The sequence below is a fragment of the Camellia sinensis genome, chromosome 5 (assembly GCF_055761805.1).
Source record: "Camellia sinensis isolate YWXY chromosome 5, ASM5576180v1, whole genome shotgun sequence".
NCBI classification, from domain to species: domain Eukaryota; kingdom Viridiplantae; phylum Streptophyta; class Magnoliopsida; order Ericales; family Theaceae; genus Camellia; species Camellia sinensis.
This window is the reverse complement of record NC_138965.1, coordinates 65,095,709-65,101,249: the sequence shown is the minus strand read 5'-3', so window position 1 is coordinate 65,101,249 and position 5,541 is coordinate 65,095,709.

The following is a 5,541-nucleotide window of genomic DNA, read 5'->3' as shown; positions in this document are numbered from 1 at the left end:
GGAATTGCCATCGGCAGTGTGGTATGGCCACCGGCACAAAATGAAGCTGTCGGCAGAGAGTATTGCCGGTCGGCACTTTACACTGCCGGTCGGCACTTTAAACACGCATGTACACATGCACATGTTATGGTCTAAGTCTTAAGCATTAAGCTAGCAACATTCAAGCACACTCGAAAAGAGATTTCATGGACAATTAGTATGCAACATGAGCTCTAAAATCATGCTATAAAATGATGCCAAATCATGTTTAAACAAGATAAGCAAATGCATGCAAGCATGGTCCAAACACTTGAGGCAAGTCAATGGAGCATTGAACTACACTTAGCAAGACCAAACATGGCATGAACTAAATGACTAAAAACAGAATTTTAGCACATGAAATGAAGCCCAAAAGACCACTTAGATGGCATCTAAGTTGCTCAAATTTAAAGGCATGCACAAGTGCCAAAACAAGGAACATTGCTACACAAGCTTACAAAGCATTAAAGATGCATTCAAGGCAAACACATAGGCATGAAAATGGGACTGAAATGACACGTAGGGTGGTCCCAAATCACCAAATCAATGCAAAGATGTCATGCTATGCATGCACATACTTAAGGCCAACAAGCCAAAATGCAAAGGGGCTATATGATGCATGCCAAATCCGACCCAAACAAGCATGGACAGACCTAAAGCATGGCAAAATATGCACAAAAGCTTCACAAATGTAAGCCTAAAACATGCTAGAAACAAAGGCACACAACCTAAGACATGTTAAGGGATCATAAGGCATTACATGGTAACTATGCTAAGCATGCATGGAGTACCAAAACCAAGTAAAAAAAGAGGCATAATATGACATATTAAGCATAAAAAGCAGCCAAGGCATGGTCAATACACACTTTAACATGATGCTCTCTCAAGAGGCCAAAAATGGTCCTTTTCAAGGACAACAAGGAGAGGGGGTGGCCCTCTCCTTTTGGAGACTTCAAGGCACCATCTCCACCACTGAAATCCCTCAAGATTTTAGTGGTGAAGAGGCCCAAACACCAAAGTCCCGAAACTAGCACAAAATAGCACAAAATGAGGCCTTTCAAGGCCTAAGAGGGGTCAAGCACCCTCAAATCACAAAACACCCTTAATAAACAATCAAGAGGGTCTAAAAACAGAACGTTTTTGTATTATACACCAAGCTCAAAAACAAATTTAAGACAGGTAGAAATAAGGTGCAAAAATGGGGAATAAAGGGGTGAGATTCTTACCCTTGAAGCCTTCTTCAACAATGATGCTCCAATGGCCTTCCTTGGCTTGAATCCAACACCAAAACTTCAAAATCAGTCCCTTAGAACCTCAGTAGCTAGAGGAAGGTGAAACACTAGGTGTTTGTGTGCAATAGTATGGACCAAACACACTAAAACACACACAAGAGGGAAAAAGAGAGAGATAATGTGTATCTAACCCTAACCCTAGAACTCAAACCCTAACAATGGCTGTCTAAGCTTTCCAAAATATCTCAAGTGTCTAACCTAAGTGTCTAACCTAGCAACAAGAGAGAAGCCTCTCTCTTATAGAGGCTTATTGTCTTGTAAAGCTTACAAGACAAGCTTCCAAGAGAGAGATCCCTCCATACACGTGTATGGAGGGGAGCCAAAAGCAAGACAGCTGTCTTAAAATATCTGCAAAAGCAGATGCACAGTAATCGGCCGGCCAAAAATACCATTTTGGAAAAAAAGAGTGCCGGCCGGCAACAAATAGTGCCGACCTGCAACAAAATGTGCCGACCGGCAACAAATAGTGCCGATGGCAGCAAAAACCAGCCGGTGGCCTCTAGCCACTGCCGGTGATGTGTGGGGATGCCTCACAAGGCATTCCTTGCCCCTCCAAGGCAAAACACAAGTGTTTGGTGTGAAACCAGACACTAAACAGTCGAGTTCGGAGATCCTGAGGCAAGGCGCGCGAGCCGAGACCTCCGGGAACTCCAAACGAACACAAACATGGATAATCACCGAGTGTTCAAACGGTGACGTCCAAGTCTTGAGGACGATCAAAAATGGGGTGTCTACACATTTGTATTTCAATTTCAAAGTTGAATACATGTTAGTTATAGCATTCCATATGCCATGTTTAGAATAGCCGAGCCTGCTATAGTTGCATTTTTGCATGTGTTGCATTAGGCATTTTCGTATACTTAGGATCATGCATGATTTCTAATGTAGTTTCTATTTTGGCTTGGAGTACTCGGTAAGTTTTATGCTTTAGCATCCTTGCATGCGTGTGAGTGACTGCCATGAATAGCATGCTTACCATGAGGCTAATTGCTTATGTGATATAACTGCCTGAATGCCTGTGGGTGAAGGTTGGGTTACTGGGATTGGAATAAGTCATCAACTGTTTGTTTTAAGCCCACTAGATAGTGGCAAAACCATCTTTTCTAAGCCCACCTGCGGGTGGCAAAATCTGCATTTTAAGCCTACTTGCGAGTAGCAAACCATCTCTCAAAAACAAACACGAAATGTTTTGCTCCAATTCAATCGACTCAGTCCATACTTGTATGCTGTGCGCATCACATAGTAACCTAGGCTAATAACCGGATTAAGAACACACAATGTTTTCAAAAATAGATATCATGGTTAGTAGAGGCCGATCTTTGATCGGGCGAGCGGGGGTGCTCACAAAGTGACCTTCCCCAATCGTACCCAAGTTCCCGAGCCGAGGCAACTTTGGTGATGACGGACACGTGGCCTTAGGCAACGAGTCAGGGTTTCCTAAATTTCCCATTAAAAAACATTTTGGTGGCGACTCTGTATCTGGAAAAGCAGTCCATGTTTGGTACTTCTTTTCAAAAATCTGTTTCTCAAAATGATTTGCCGGATTTGGACTCTTTGGTTCAGATTACGAACCGTGACAATTTTGAGAGTCCTGAGCTGTAGTGACCCCAAATGAACGGAACGGGAGCTCGTTCCTCCCGGGGCGTTCGGGGACGTCTACAGTTTCTGGCGACTCTGCTGGGGATTTAGAGAACTTGACTCGAACTCGTGATATCTGTTTTTGACTACACTTGTGTGTTTCTTTGCATTGCATTTGCATTGGTGCGCCTAGGACACCGTGTTTGCCATCTGCTATTCCTGAACTGTTTGCCGGAGGCTTGTCTTGTCAAGGCATGACCATAAGGCTGACCAGTTGTGGGCTCTGCCAGTATGGGAACACAAACCCCGGTTTTACCGGGGCACCCTCTTTGACCATTCGACCTAGTGCATATTCGGATCCGTAGTGACCATTCCAAACTAGGACAGGTTGCTTACCCGTGTATAGGTTGTTTGAAACCGCTGCGTGCGTAGTGAAACCCTGGTTCCTGACAAAATATGACAGGGAAACCCTACCCCAACATAGGGGTGTTTTGGCTCTCACTTATCTGCTATGTGCTTTAGAGTGCGTCTCTACAGGAATGCATGTATCAGTTTGCAAGTTTGGGCATCAGGCCTGAGGGCGCCAGTTCAGTATTTTGGGTATTAGGCTTGCGGGCACCAGTTCAGTATTTTCGAAAATCAGTTATATCTGCGGGTATCAGGTTTAGTTTTGGGGACAGTAATTTTGGGAACAGTGATCAGTGGTCGAATGCAGTTATTCAGTTATATTCATGTCTGTGTTGGTAGGATTGGGCTGAGATGCTGCATATTTTCTCTTTCAGTTCAAAGACTCGGTTCAGAGCAACCAGTGTTCCCCTTTGCTGAGGCAAGACAAGAAAAGGCTCACCGGTTCTTCAGATTCATTAGTCACCAACCCGGTCCATCTGATCCGTCAGTCACCAGTCACATCACCTCTGTTCAGTTCAGCAAAACTCGTGATGGCGCAAAATTCGGAAGAAATTGTGGTTATGGCAGCCACATTGGACCAAGGAATCACATTGCAAGGTTATACCGATGGTGAAATGCCACACCCACCCAGGTCACCTGCCGTACATCCGATCTGGGAACCCCAGTTATTTCAAACCCGTGAGCCCACCACATTCGAGTTGATAGGAATGATTGGTGACCTTCAAAGATCCGTGGCGGATCTAGCCTGCGGAATGTCGGTTCCGCCACCAAATGCATCGTATGCTGGAAATTTCATACCGCAGGAGCCCCCGCTACTGGGACGAATTGTAATCGAACTTAGCCAACCTGAAGCCATCCCAAGCTCCGGCAATGGCATGTCGACAACAACGGGGCTCCGCTCTGATGTAGCAACTCAAACCTTCTAGCAAGCCGAGGCGAGTGGTAAGAACAAGATGAAGGTGGACACCGATCCCTACGAACAACTCCTGTGGGCTGTTGAGGCTTTGAAAGCCGGAGGATTGAATAAACAACAGGTGTTCGCTGTTGCTGTAAAAACTGTAGATGACGTCTTCCCCACTCAGGCCGAGAGCAGTTTAAGCCAGAGGGAAAATCAAGATGGGGACCGTCGTGCCAGAACAGTTCCTTCCAATCCTAACCCTGCACCTAGAAACGATCAGAGAGCCAAGGCAGCACCTGCCGACCCTTTTTCGAGTGCGTCCAGCAAAAGTCAGCAAGCCTCGAATTATCCGCCCCGAGGTCGCAGAGTCTTCCATGCCCTCTATATGCCTTTGTCTAAGGCCCTTCAAATCCTCGTCAAAAAAGGGCATCTCAAACCCCTCGAGCCTCGGCCTCTCCCGAGTCCTCTTCCAGCTAAGCATGATGGTACCCAGTACTGTGCATACCATCAGCAAACCGGTCACAGCACCGACAATTGCTTCCATCTTTGCCACGACGTGCAAGATTTGATTGACAATGAAGTTATCCTCCCTCCAAGCTCGGCAAAGTCTGTCACCACCAGGTTGGTGGATTTCGAGGATAATGTAAGTATGTGATCAGGGGTTGGAACACCTGCGGGCGGCGCGTGGTTTACCTCGGATGTGGCGTATAGCATGCACTGTTCTGAGCAATATGCAAATACCAGTTTTTGTGTTTTCTGACTTGGGTATTGGGTCAGTTTTGTTGTTTTGTTTTGAGTCTGTCTTTTTGTTTTAAGTCAGTCTCTTTTGTTTTGGGTCTGTCTTGTTGTATCGAGTCAGTCTTGTTGTATAGGAGTCAGGTGATTCCGGGGGGTGTTATCTCGGGCGTCACCATTTTGTTTTATGTTTGTCTTTTCGTTTTGTTTTGAGTCTGTTTCTGCCGGGGAGCCAGTTGTGCCAACAGATTTGAATGAAATAGCAGTGGTTTTTCACGCTCCTGTGTTTGCCTCGGCCATGTGCCAATTGTGCCAGAAAGTTTGAATGAAATAGCAGTACTTTCCGCCTACTCTTCTGCACCCCAAAATCATTGCATTGACCTAAGTTTTTCAAAACTTTTTGAACACCGCAGTGAAAACAAAGAGGAAGGAATTCCTCGGGATTTGCAAAACTTTGATCAATTGAGAGAAAGATAGACGTGCTAAGCCCTTAATGAATGAAATCATGCTTGTTAGCGTGAGTACTGAGAAGGACCCTGACTTGATCCAGACTGGTTTCACACTATCTTAAGCGCGAGCGATTTGTCGCTTTCTTAAAAACTTCCAAAAACA